Source organism: Vidua macroura, chromosome 1 (genome assembly GCF_024509145.1).
Source record: "Vidua macroura isolate BioBank_ID:100142 chromosome 1, ASM2450914v1, whole genome shotgun sequence".
Taxonomy (NCBI): Eukaryota; Metazoa; Chordata; class Aves; order Passeriformes; family Viduidae; genus Vidua; species Vidua macroura.
In genome coordinates this window covers 74,990,441-75,005,156 of record NC_071571.1, presented here as the reverse complement: position 1 = coordinate 75,005,156, position 14,716 = coordinate 74,990,441, and positions in this window count along the sequence as shown.

The following is a 14,716-nucleotide window of genomic DNA, read 5'->3' as shown; positions in this document are numbered from 1 at the left end:
GTTTGTTTGTTTACAAAAAATTCATCTTACTTTTAGAATATAAGTTTTTTTTGTCTCTACATTGTGAGTTAGGGATAGATATCTGGGACACATCTTGCCTTTGGATCTCTATATGTACTAATACTTCACACTAAATGAGACTGATCAAATTTTTTTTTTTACAGAATTCTTGTCTATTAATTAAGCCAAAAAGAAATTTCTGGGAATGGATGATACATTCTGCTTTCCACATTCTGAAATATAAAAGCAAATTAAAATGAGATGTCTCTGTTTATTATTTTTAAATTAAAAAAAAAAGAAAGCAGCAAACCAGCAAACATTTTCATACTGAACATGCTTCAGAGAATTAAGTAAATATAATGGTCATAAAGATCATATGAAACCATTTTTATGCTGGAAATGTTGACTGATGTGAACGAAAAAGAAATTGAGTTGCAGATTTGCTCTATGAAAGACTTTTTTTTACTGAGAAAGAGAACAGTGATGATACTTAACTTAGCCTAGATCCTCTCACTAATATTATCCAAATCATAAGGGAAATTGAAGAGCACATTATATCATTTGCACACATCTTCAATTCAGAATATGCTGGATTTTATGAATTGATAAGTCCTTTGTCTGAATAGTGTATATTTTTGTAGCAGACTGGATGGTAAGAAAAATTCTAGTCTTCATGTGATGAAAGTGATAATTTGGTTGAAGGGGAATACGTATGCTTACATTATTTTTACATTAATTAATTTGCTGTTCCTCGAAATTAAGCACAACCTTGGAAATGGGCAACCATCTCATTTTTTAATGAGTAAGAGAAAAGTGCAGGGATTTCAAAGATGCAATGTAGATTATTTTATGTCAGCCTCATATATCCTAGCAAAACTCAGTCCAGGAAAGACCTTTTTCAAAACTTACTCTGCTATCAAATAAAGTTTCAGTTTTCCATAAATATATTGGTAAAATACTGTACAGAAACTAGGCTTACTGCAGGATTATGCTATGCATGTTTTTATTTTAATGGTCAGTCCAGGTCTTCAGTTACCATATACATCTTCCACTAAATTTAGAAGACTACAGCTTTCTATATTAGCTGAAGACTTATCACTCCTCTCTCCACCATTCAGACAAAAATACTTATAAACTTTCATCACTGTCTTATAATAATGCTAGGCAATGCTGATACTGATTGGTCAAAAAAACCTGGTGTATGTCATACACCAGTTGAGGATTCCTGCAACTCACCAATCAGGCCATCTGATAGAAGGAATAATTTTGTTCCACTCGCTAGATAGTTGTTTAAGGAGAGGACACAAGAACACATAGAGTGAAGGCAAATAATTCTTTTGATTTACCATAATGCTTCAAAGCACAAAAGGAAATCAAAGATTATATAATCAGTCAGCTAAAATATAAGTCCATTATCAAAGCTGCAGGGTATGTTAACGCAATGTCTCCTGTGAATAGGCAAAACAAAGGCAGACAGAGCTTTCATAAAGTTGAGTAATGTTGTGGACGGCTTTAGGTTCTCTTGGAGCTTTTAGTGCTCTGGTGCTTTTTCTTCTTATGCTATTCATTGAAGGTATTAGGGCAAGACTGTTTACTCAGTAGTTTTTTCCCCTATGATTCTCTACTTCAGCAATGTTCATAAACTCCTAAATGATATTTTGAAATTGTTATTTCCATTTGGTCTAAGGTTTTTTTGTCTACCTTATCACATTCCCTCCTGATTATCATGTTCTTCAAATTGTCTGGATTTATTTCTATGTTAAGAGAAATGCATTGCTCATCTTCTCAATCCTTCATTTCAAAATTTAACTGGTCAGTTTGCTCTGGAGTCTCCAGAAGTAAAAAAGAGTTTTTTTCCCTCTGATTACTGAAGCAGCTTCTTAATTTGCCATGGGCAACAACAACAACAAAAAAGTTTTAAGGAATCTCTGAGATCAAGGTGAAGTACAAATTATCCAGTCAAGACTTAGATGAAAGTATACTCAATAGAAACAGTGGTAGTGGTGGTAGCATTTCTGTGATAACATATTTAAGGTAGAGAAAAAACTGACTGCACAACCCACTGCTGGCAGAGAGGAATGAGAATATGTGAGAGAAATAACTTATGCAGATACCATGGTCTGTGAAAGAGGAGCAGGAGGAGCTCCAGGTGTCAGGTATTCCCCTGCAGACTGTGGTGAGGACAAGGCTGAGGCAGCTGTGCCCCTGCAGCCCACAAGAACACCATGGTGAACTCCATGTTGTCCAAGTGGATATGCCTGAAGGAAGCTCTAATCCCATGGAGAATCTGTGCTGGAGCAGGGTCCTGGTAGAACAGATGATTCCATGGACAGCATACACTGGAGCAGTCTAGTCCTGGAGGACTTCATCATGTAGAAAAAACTCGTGCTGGAGCGGTTTTGAAGAGCTCTTGCCTGTTGTAAGGATCTATGTTGGAGAAGTTCATGGAGGACTGTCTCCCATGGGAGGAACACCACAGTGGAGCATGGGAAAATATTGATGAGAGAGAGTGGCAAAGACAACCTGAACTGATCACAGTACTCATTGCCCATCCCTATGTGCTGATAATGGAAAGTAGAATGAGAATGAAGTTGAATCCAAAAAAAAAAGAGGTGGGGGACACCTCACCTAAAAGAGATGTTTCAAGATTTGTCTTTGTTTGAGAAACCTATCTTACTCTGATTTGCTTGGTAACAGATCAAACTAATTTCCCCAATTTTAAGTCTATTTTCCCACGATAATAATTGATGAATGATCACCCTACCCTTGTGTCAACCCGTGAGCTTTCTGTCATTTTTTTTCTCTCCTGCTCCTGTTGAGGAGGAGTGATAGAGTGTCTTATTAGGTAGCTGGCCTCCAGCCAAGGTTAATCCACCACAACATACACATTTCTAGGTCAAATCTGCCACTAGAGAGCTGCAGATTTGGAGCCAATGGAAAAGGCAGACATGGGAAAAAAGAAAAAAAAAACAAAAACAAACACAAAAAACCCAAACCAACCAACCAACCAAAACCCCCCCCCCCAAAAAAACAAACAAAAAAAAAAAATAAACAAAAAAAAAAAAAAAAAGACAAAAAATATGAAGCAAAATAACTTAAGATTGAAGATGTGAATATCTCAATATCTCAATTGGTATGCAAATAAATTCTATGTTAAAAAACAAGGAACAAAAAAAAATGCACACAGTAGGAGACTGAATGCTTAATTCAACATACTAGTTTTATACTGATACAATATCTTTTATATGAGCAGTATCCTGCTGACATGAAAGTGCAATAATGAAGGTTAAACCTCAAACATGAAATTTGACCCTGATAAAAATGTCACAAAAAATTCTATCAGAGTGCTTGCAAGAAGTTCTATTTTCAAAAGTGTCCAGGTCATTAAGGAGCCCAATCCTATTTGGTCTCAAAGAATTTCAGATTATTTGGTAGGTGACAATAACTCTCAAACTCTTTAGACTTTTTGAAACATGTGTGACCTGTAAGACATTGCAATTAATGATTGGAGTATTCAGATTTTCTTCAATGGAAAAAGTGCATTTTTCTATGGGCTGAGTTCAGCTGTGCAGTTGAATATTACTTAATTTGAAGAAAACATTAAAACAAGCTGACAGCAAGTTTAAGTTAATCTGAAAAAGATTGAAAGGTGACCTGCTATATAAATCTGTTTGATTGGAAATTGAGTTGGTGTCTGTTTTCTACATTTGCAATTTTAAAAAAATCTACTTGTTAAGTTACAATGAAAAAGTAGAAAATTACTGATTTCTACCATCTATTAATTTTTTTTGTTAGTAAGCATTTATACATAAGACATGAATTTCCATTTGTCTATCTGTCTTTCCATCCATTCAGTTGTCTGTATGCCTCATTCTCACAGTTCTTAGCATCCTTGCTAACTCTGAACCTTTCTGAGAGCTGAAAGTTGACAGGACAATCAACTGTGACCTCAGGAATCATTAAAAAATCATGACTCATGCAAGACAAAGTATCACTAGAGCCTAATGCAGTTACTTTTATTCATAAAATTTGAGATCATTTAATTCTAGAGTTTCTGGAAAGATAAATCTCTTATTTTTATATTAATGAATATATTGTGTGTCATGTTTTCACATTTGTTGTTAAATATAAATATGTTTCTACATTTATAATTACATAATTGAAAACAGTCCAGAATATACTGTGATTATATTGTGCATCCAATTGAAAGGTATAATAGTTTTGACAATTTTGTTTCTGATAATTTCTTAGCTGGATATCAATCTTGGTAGCTCAGACTGCCTACAATGGACTTCCATTTCAATATGATATGTGTTTTCCCTGGCAAATATTTACACAGAGTTGACAGATAAACTGATAAAATCTTTATATTAAATGCACAGGTGAAAAGATAGATGAAATAATCAGATCATTGGAATCTGTTGTGATTAAGAAAAATCCAGATGTGATAACACAAAATATGTTTTGCAAGCTTTCAGATTTTCTTTCCTTGTTTTATTTTTTTTTTTTTTTTTTTTTTTTTTTATTTAGCTGCAGCTGTGAAATAATGATCCAGGATATTTGTTTTTAAAAAAGTTCATCCTTTTCTACTAAGTATTTCACAAGTGCCAACAAAGGTCACAATCTGTTATATCTCTTTTCTTGCAGGTATTATCACTTTCACCATAAGAATTAACATGCTGAGTGATAAAGTTAAAAGTTTATGATCTTGTGTTTATTATTTCAGTGTCATTACTTCAGATATTTGAAATGAATTCTCAAAATGTTCCTCATAAGCTTAGTTATTTCAGTACTGCTAAACAGACATTCTGAAACAAATGAGTGGAATACTGTCATTAAATTTATTTAGAAGAATTAACATAACTGAATAATTTTTGTTATCAAATTTCTAGTTTTGTAAGAACTAAAAGTCTAGAAATCTAAATTAAATAAAGAGAAATACATAACTAAATATCAATTATTATTTTTATTGATGTATAACTGTATAACGAGTGATGATTTATTATTTGTTCTAACTTAGAGAATCAGAGTAAAACATAAATTGAAAGCTGTTATAAAAGACTTGAACTAATTGTTTACATTATTTTGGTCGTACCCTAGATTAAAATTTCACTTCCTCCTTGATGTGCAAATCACATCAGCTTCTTCACTTAGGTAGAGATCTAAGACAATATGTGAGTATCTGAGTTTCTGACTTGTGTTTCCTAAAACCTCACTGCTAAACTGGTCTCTAAAAATATTTAGAATTTATAAATACCATATGAGTATTTATAAAAGACAGAGCAAGTTCTCAGTAGAGAACGCTCTGAATATCAACAAACAAGGCACGTGAAAATCTTGTACTTGTTTTCACCTATGTGTTATCATAAAAAATATTCAAGGTAGTTATGTCAAAGAAAAGAGGGAACAGATGAACTGAAAAAGTTGCCAGTGGAATTCTTGTACACTGATAGTTACCATTAAACTAACTTGTCAAGAAAGAGGGACATTATAAACTGACATAATTAACACTTGTTTTTATTAGTATATCTGTTGCTATTAAGAGAAATGAAGGCATGGAGAAAGTTCAGGAAGAGATGAGCTATCCCACTGTAATTACCACAACTCCCAGCAGGATCCTTCTCATCTGATTAACACCACAGTGATACAGAGGTCCTACCATGCATCTATCTGACAGAGTCATGGGGTTAAAGCAAAGGTGCTGACTGATAAGCACAAAGGTGTCTTTAATGTTAAATTACCTGAAATTTACAGGCATACTTCACAATTTATATGTATCCTAACTGAAGAGGTACATTTGGGGTAAAGGATTAAAGGAGAGGAAGAAAGACTGTAAGTCAAATTTATATAACATAATTATGAAAGAATTTTCTGGAGAAGAATTTTATCCTTCCTAAAAAGCAGAAGAAATGTACTCAGCAATATAATTGCAATGTCTAAGTAATTTCCTTTGCACTGCATTAATTTACTGACTTTGACTGGGCTAGTGTTCACAGAATTCACAGAATGATTAGGTTGGAAGAGACCTTAAAGATAATGGAGTCCAACCCATGCTGTAACACCTCAACTAAACCATGACACTGAGTGTCACATCCAGTCTTTTCTTAAACACAGCCAGAGATGGTGACTCCATCACCTCCCTGGGCAGACCATTCCAGAACTTTATCACCCTTTCTGTAAAAAACTTTTTCCTAATATCCAACCTATATTTCGCTTGGTGCAGCTTGAGACTGTGGCCTCTTGTTCTGTCAGTTGCTGCCTGGTGAAAGACACCAATCCCCACCTGGCTACAACCACCTTTCACAGAGTTGCAGAGAATGATAAGGTTGAGTTTCCTTTCCTCCAGGCTAAACACCCCCAGTTCCCTCAGTCTGTTAATTCTCTTTATAATACCTTGCAGGTATATTCCAGGAGTATCAAGAAGGATTGCAGAACCCTGAGAATGGTGGTGAGGGTCTCTGGAGTGCTGGTAGATTTTCATCAATCCTCCTGGTCAAAAGAAAAAGGCTTGAAAGGGAAAGCTGAATTTGGAGAGTGAACAGATGTTTATACGACTGGTGCCACAAGGGAAGGGTTCAGCTACTCAGACCATGGAACTCATTTTGGGAAACTTGCTCTACTGGGGGCTAATGGGATCCATCAGTAAGAGGAGGGGAAGAGCATCTTCAGACCAGCCTGTCAAGCTGATGAAGAGGGCTTTAAACTTAAAAGCATGGGGAATAATCAAGAAGAGTTCATGTGCACACATCTGCAGGGCTATGATCTTATTGGCATCATCATGAAGATGTAGAGGGATGGTTCCTGTGACTAGAATGCTAGAATGGAATAATACAGGCTCTTCAGGAAGGACAGTCAGGAAATATGGTCAGGGGTTATCAACTTCTTAGTCAATGAGCAGCTGGAGTCCAGGGAGTTCTGCCTGAGGACTGATGAGGAGCTGACTGACAATTTATGGATTAAAGGGAGGGAAGGAACAGCTGATATTATAGGGGGAGTCTGCTACTTGGTGCCTGACCAGAAAGCTGAGCTGATGAGACCCTCTATAGATAGGCAGAAACAGCCTCACATTTACAAGCCCCGATCCTCATGTGTGACTTCAGATACTCCAATTATCTCTTGGAGGGATACCATAGCAGGGCATAATCAATGCATGCAGATGTTGGAATGCTTGTTGATAACTTCTCTCTCCAAGTGATAGAAGAACCAGTTAGGAGACGTGCTATGATAGACCCTGCTCTTGCCAGCAATGAGGGACTGCTGGGGAACATGAAGCTCAAAAATAACCTTGACTGCAGTGCCTATGGAATGGTGGAGTGCAAGATTCTTAAGGCTGTGAGGAGGGTGGACAGAAAGCTTGCTAACCTGGACTTCAGAAGAGCAGACTTTGGCCTCATCAAGGATATGATTTGTAGCTGAAGGAATAAAGCCCTGTAAGGAAATAGGAGGCCAAGAAATATGGGTCATATTTGAGGATCATCAGGAATGATACATCTCAAATGAGGAGGTCAGACAAAAATTACAGAAGGCCTGTGGGGATGACCAAGGAGTTTCTGGACACACCCTAACATTACAAGGAAATCTATAAAGGGTGGAAGCAAGGACAGATATCCTGGAAAGATTACAGACAAATTGGTCAAGCAGCCAGGAATAAGGTTAGGAAAGTTAAAGTATTGACAGAATTAAACCTGGACAGTGACAACAAGAGCAAAAAAAACCCCTTCTATAGGTTCATTGAGGGTAAAAGGAAATCTAGAGAAGAAGTAAGTCTCTTCTGGAAGGAAAGAAGAGACATGGTTACCCAGGATATAAAGAAAGATGAGGCACTCAATGGGTTTTTTTGCTAAATTGTTCAAGTGCTTCAGACATACAATGTGAGCTGCAAATAGCAAAGGCAGGAACTGGGAGAGTGAAGAACTGCCTGCTGTAGAATATCCATCTAAGAAACCTGAAGATGTATGTTTCCATGGGACCTGATGAGATGTATCCATTGGTCCTGAGGGAGCTGGAAGAGGAAGCTGTTAAGTCACTATCATATTTGAGAAGCTGCTACAGTCCAGTGAAGTTTCCACATACTGAAAAAGAGGAAACATAACCAGATCAGTGTTGTTCAACAACTTTGTCAGTGATATGAACAGTGGGATTAAAAGAATGCTCAGCAAATTCACCAATGGCACTAAGCTATGTGGTGATGTCAACAACTGGAGGGAAGGGATGCTATCAGAGGGACTATAGACTGGAGAGGTGGGGTTATGTGAGCCTCATGAAGTTCAACAAAGCCAAGTACAAAGTTCTTCACCTGGGTCATGGCAATCCCAATCACAAATCAGGCTGGATGGAGAATGAATTTAGAACAGCCTTGAAGGGAAAGACTTGGAGTGTTGGTGGGCTAGAAGCTGAATGTGAGCCAGCAATGTGCACTAGCAGAAAACCCAGAAAGCCAAACTGCATTCTGGGCTTCATCAAAAGGAGCACAGCCAGCAAGTCAAGGGAGGTAATTCTGTCCTTTTAAACTGCTCTCATGATATCCCACCTGGAGTACTGCTTCCAGCTCTTGGGTCCCCAGCACAGGTAAGAAATGGACTTATTGGAGTGAGTCCAGAGGAGGACTGTGAAGATGATTAGAGGGATACTGTGCCTCTCCTATGAGGAAAGGCTGGGACTGATGTGATTGCTCAGCCTGGAGAAGAGAAGGGCCTGGAGTCACCATATAGCACCTTCCAGTACCTGAAGGGAGCCTACAAGAAAGCTGGAGAGCGACTTTTTACTAGGGCCTCTGGTGGACAAGAGGGAATGGCTTTAAATTAAAAGATGGCTGGTTTAGATTAGATATTAGAAATAAATTCTTCACTGTGAGGGTGATCAGATAGTGGCAGATATTGCCCAGAGAAGCTGTGGGTACCCACCCCTTTGACAGTGTTCAAGGCCAGGTGGGACAGTGCTTTGAGCAACCTGGTCTGGTGGAAGATGTCCCTGCCCATGGCAGTGGGGTTGGAACTAGTCAAAAGTTCCTTACAAACCAAATCATTATATAATCTCCAAAGCAAACTCTTACTGTATCTACAATGGACCTTCTATCTTGAGTGCTAATAAATTCCTTGCATGACCTGATGTCATCACAATTTTATTCCAATTATTTCAAAATATGTCCGATAGCTTTAATTTTTAGAATTCTTCAACAAGCTATTGATTCCTCTATAAAAATTAATTATAATTGTAATTATAAAAAGTCATAAACAAGCAGCTATATTTGTTATTTTGTCAATAAAATTCAATATACTTTGACTTAATTTTGAAATCGCAATTAACTTTTCTATAATTGGCACATACTGTAAGTTTCAGTCCAACATAATTTGATAGAACATTATTTCATTACATTTTTAATTAAAATCCGTTGGTGTAACCTCAAGGAGATTCTTTACCAAATATCTCCCTTCTGGGACAGAGTTTGATAGAGCTGAACAGTCAAAAGTTTTTGATATATTTTCAGCATTGTGGTTTTGGTACTTAGATCAAAGGAATTGTGTACCTACTTGGGTAGGATGATGGATTTTTATTTTTTTTTTTAAAGGGAAAATGGATCCTTTGTTTGCCAAAATGGATGGCTAAGATCTTTTCCCAAGCAAAATAACTGAGAAAAAAGTTATGCTAAATAACCTATGGAACTCTGCTAGATTGCTAAAGAAAGTAATCTGTGGATTGGTCTATTGAGAGTACCTGCCAAATGGAAGTGGCAGAATGAGATACAGTATATTCCTACTCAGAGTAATCACCTACTTTCCCTCAATTTCTTTAAATGGTATTTTGCAGAATGCCTGTCACCACAATATCTTAACAATGGAAGATCAAGCTGATTTCTTGCTGCAGCCCAGTCAGTCTCTGCTCTGCATGGTTCTGAGCTTTGTCCTGATAAGGAAACAAACATCCTCTGTGAAATTCACACAAGGAACTAAGAAAATGTATGAATGGTTATCCTCTCTCTAAGTGTGCTTCTGGTCCGCAATTGGTGTGTCTTCCCAATTTCAGAAATCTGTTTGTGGTGTTCCTTTCTCCACAAAAGTAGAAATAGTGATGCACTGGTGGAAATAGGTAACACACCTGAGGGGCAACTGAGGTTGTCGACTATTTCTATGGAACGTTCTGGTAAGTTCTAACTTAAGATTTTCAATATTCATTCGTTATAAAGAGAGAGAAGTAAAGAGACAAACTTGGTTCTCTGAGAGGCCATAGGAAATCTTTATGGGGTCTGGAAAAGACAAATATTCTCATATTTCTATGGACACCAGAAAATAATACAGAAGTCAAAACACTTATGGTAGTATCTGTCCATCAGATTCCAGTTTAAAATTCACTATCAAGAATTAAGAACCTTTGTCCCTGAACAGTCTACAGAGACAATTAGTGTATGTTTACAAAGATGTGCTTGGTATGATCTCGATCTCAGATACCTTTTCCCAAAAGCATGAGTTATGAGCTTCATTTTGTGGAGTTTTATCTTATTTTTTTAGCCATTCAATACTTTTTATTTTAAAGGAAATAGAAATATCTCATGTTAAAATAATTACAAACTTCTAAAAACTGAATATATACCCTGAAAAGCAAAAATAGGTTTTCAGGATCAGAAATAAACTACTGATTTTTTTTTTACTTTGCCAAATACACCACCTACATTATAAATGTTCTTGCTACAGGTGTGCAGCAGATGAAAACAAGCTGACTGTAGAGTGCAGCACTTCTGTTTTTCTAATTTATCCAGCCATTGCTGCTCATCTTGCATATTTAATGGAAAATTATGTGGGTTTCAGATTAGCTATAGATTACCTACAGATTAGCTATAGAAGCATTTAGGGGTGAAATGTATCTCTAATTACTCTTCTTCAGTCTTTGGAATTCACTGGTTTAGCTTTATTGATGAAACAGGGAACAGAATCTGGTCCAGTCTCATTATATTTGTCATAAGTGAGGCAAAATTATGAAAAATTTACACTTAAAGCTAAAAGTGTTATTCACATTCGCCTTCTGTTTCAACAATTTGTGTCTGAAATTTTTAGCTGAGAAGTTAAAGTAGAGAGGTAAAATTCTCACCTCACTGAAGAAAATGGCAAACAGCACATTAAATGAAACTGGGCAGACTTTTAAACCTCAACATTTAAATGTGCTGCTGAACTAATAGTTTTACTTTATTAAGAGAAACAAGAAACAAGTTTTGTAAGTCAGGGATTTGATCAAAAAGTTTCCAATTTTGGTGGTAATAAATAAGAGCACAAACTGGGATTTTTAGACACCTAAAATTGTTTAGCATACAAAAGGTCAGCACATCTTAAATTATTGGTTAAATGCTTTACTTTGTTTCTCAGAGCAATATCATAAAACCTCAGAAGTCCTTTTATTTCTATATAGTGTAATTGGAACTGCACTAATCAAGCTAAGATAACCAGATCAAAATTAGAATAGAAATAATTTTTTTAAAAAGGATTAAGAAGGGTCTGAGACCATTTTCTATACCCCTTAAGGGCTTTGTGGGAGAATGGGATAATTTGCCTATCTTTCAGAATTTTCAAATCAGTGATGATGGAATGAACCATAGATTGATGATCATGTCTTTGAGCAGAACACTTTATATTTAATTCTTTCATTAGTTTGTTCTTGCTAATTATGTGTGAGGAGTTTTAGCTTTTGCTTTCAAAGACTTGTCACTGTGTGGGATGACAGTAATGGGGAATAGAAAAGTTATTTTTAATTTTTCCCAGCACTGGACACTCCTTTGGGCATAGCTGGGATCCATGATAATCTGATTCTCATTGTGCATGACTGTGCACTCACAGGAAACTGAAAGATCACCCTACAATCAACCCTACAGGCTGGTTTTCATATTTGCACAAGCTTCAAGATAATGATTTTGTTTTAAAAATATAGGTAATAATAAATTGCTGGCAATTTCAATGCCTTTGTCATCTGTGATTTTGCACATGATGATATGTAGGCAGCAAAGCAGTAGAGTCCTTGCTGGAATATTCTCTATAGTAGATTTTTATAATTCTGCTAATTTCCTATGTTTTCAAATTTGCCTTTCTGTGAGGTACCTTAGGGAATAGGCACTAAAGCTAGAGTGTAAATGAATCACTCTACTAACAAAGCCCTATATTGGCCTTCTGTTTTCTGGTAATACACTTTAATACAGGTCCCTCAGGCTCAGAAGCAAGGATGAAGTATACTATTGCTATTACAGATAATAGTTATTAATAGTAAAATTTATTACTAGTATAATTATTGTTGTTATTATATGTAATTCAAGGTTGTTTTGTATTGGTGTTGCATGTAGTTCATTTATCATATGCTGCAAAAGAAAATGGTAGTTCAGCCCATAATGAACTTTGAAACATCACATTAACAACAGAGTTCTCCTAAAGTGTTATATGTACAGCTGATGTTTGTTTCAACATGGTGAATTCATAAGAAGGCTAAAGCTTCCATGCAGTTAAACTGCACAGAGAAGATTCCACTTATTACAGTTATATGAAATTTCAAAATTGTCAGAAGATGTGCATTCATTCAGCGGCAAAGACATTCCCCCTATATAAGCATCCATTCTCTGCCTAAAGAATATGTCATTCTACTGTGACAAAGTGGATAAAGCAAGTGGGACAAAAATAATTGAAAGAACCTGGAGCCTGGGAGGTAAGGCAGTCTCCAGAAAGAGAGTAAATGCATATTTCAGCTCCTTTGAACACAAAAAGGGTTGTTCTTAACTTATAGGAAAAAAAAAAAAAAATCCAAGACCACAGCACCAGTGTGTTTCATCTTATTTAGAGCCCTACTGGTAGCTTCAAAGATAGTGGACAAATTAGTGATCAGACAATTCCCCATCAGGGTAGCTTTTAGAAATTTGTTTATGAAGAACACAGAAAGTCTGAATTATCTAGTCAGCAGGAGAGACCAAGGAAGGACTTTAGATGGATTACAGATACTGAAAAGACCCTGTTAAGTATTTTAATGATGTAAATCATGTACAGAAGAAGAGGAAGAAATAATCAGATCATAAGGATATCTCATATAAGCCCTCTTCAGCATCTTCCTTCAAGTCAGCATTTCTGATAAAAGTCTTTCAACTGTTGACAAGAACTTTTGAGTCTAACTTGTTCTAACCTGGAGCATCTTGTTGATAACATGCTCCTGCAAATTGTTATTCTGTTATGCTGCAAACTGCTAGCTGTGTGCTGAACAGACAGAGACACTGTTAACTAAATCTATACCATCGCTTTTCCCCTAAACTTACCAAAGCTAAAAGAAAATGTCATTCTTCCATAAAAAACTATTTTATGAAAACATATTTTTTAAAGTTCTTTATACAGACTATTTTGTGTAATTACAATATTTGCAGCAAGACAGTAGCAGGGAAAGAAGGAGACTAAACACAGTAGTTGAGAAATGAATTATCAGATATCAAAAACTCTTTCAAAGAGAGATTTTTCCACTTGAATATGAAGCTGAAAAGACTCTGTGACTCTTTCTTGTAGGTTTGGTTTAGGATAGGTTCTCACAGAATTTTGGAGAGATGAGATGAAAAACAAATTGAAATGCTCTTTGCCCAAGAGCTGGTATTAAAGGTTATTTAAGCTTGCTTTCATTTGCTCCCCTGGGACTTTGTTTTTGGTTTCCTTACTCAGTATTTGTTTCATTTTAATTGCAAAGCAAACACTGCTGCTGTAGTACATGTAACTCAATGGGGAGCTCTGCAATCTCAAAATACAGCTCTGTGGTTTATTGACAGTGGTCTCTGCAGGCACTGTGGGGATCAGCAGCTCACTGGGGCTGGGCACCAGCAGTGCCGGGGGCTCCTCTGGGGGGGTACTGATGGCAGAGCCTGGCAGACTGGGCCCATCTCTCAGCCCCAGACAGGAGCAGGGCAGCCCAGGGCACCAGGGCAGCCCGAACTCAACTCAGGCTGTGGGAAAGCCTCTGTGGCAGAGCCTTGTCCTGAAGTAGCTGCTGGAGCCTTGGGCCGTCCCTGAGCTCTGGTAGCCCAACCCCTGGAGGGGAGTGCCCTTTGCAAGACATGCAGGTGTCCTTGTGGGATGACATGAAGAGATGCTTTAATTGCCTATGTAGACTAGATTACTGGAGAAACAAAATAAACTCATATCCTGAAAAAGAAATGTTACATATAACAGCATCGTCATCTTACCTTGGTTTTTTTAGTTGGCTAGTTTTGTTGTGTTTAAATGAAATTTATACCTGCAAGATACAGATACAATCCTCTGCTGTTTTCCACTGCATTCAGTGTCATTAAATTATGGAATGATTTACACCCTGATTGATAGTCCTCTGGTCAGTGTATTCTTCTTACATTAATTTCACAGTAAAATCTACACTTACAGTTCTTTTGTTGTTTTACCGATACATTAGTCACTTCCCTAGATTTCCTTTGACACAGTGGAGTTTCCATCACTGCCAGTTTTTATCCTGTTAGATAAAAAACTGCTTGGAAATGTGTATTTAACAGAGCTCTTGTTTTGACAGGAGGGTGGGGGACGTGAGCTACCAAGTCTCCTAGTGTTCCATTTTCACAGAATGTTCTGGTTCTGAAGGCAAAGCAAGGCGATGCAACAGAGTCATGACACTTTGTGTCCATATAGTGATAGAGAAAGGTAACAGAGATATAGGTTTGGCAATTCCTCAGCTCCTATTCCTATTTATAGGAATATACACACATTTGTGT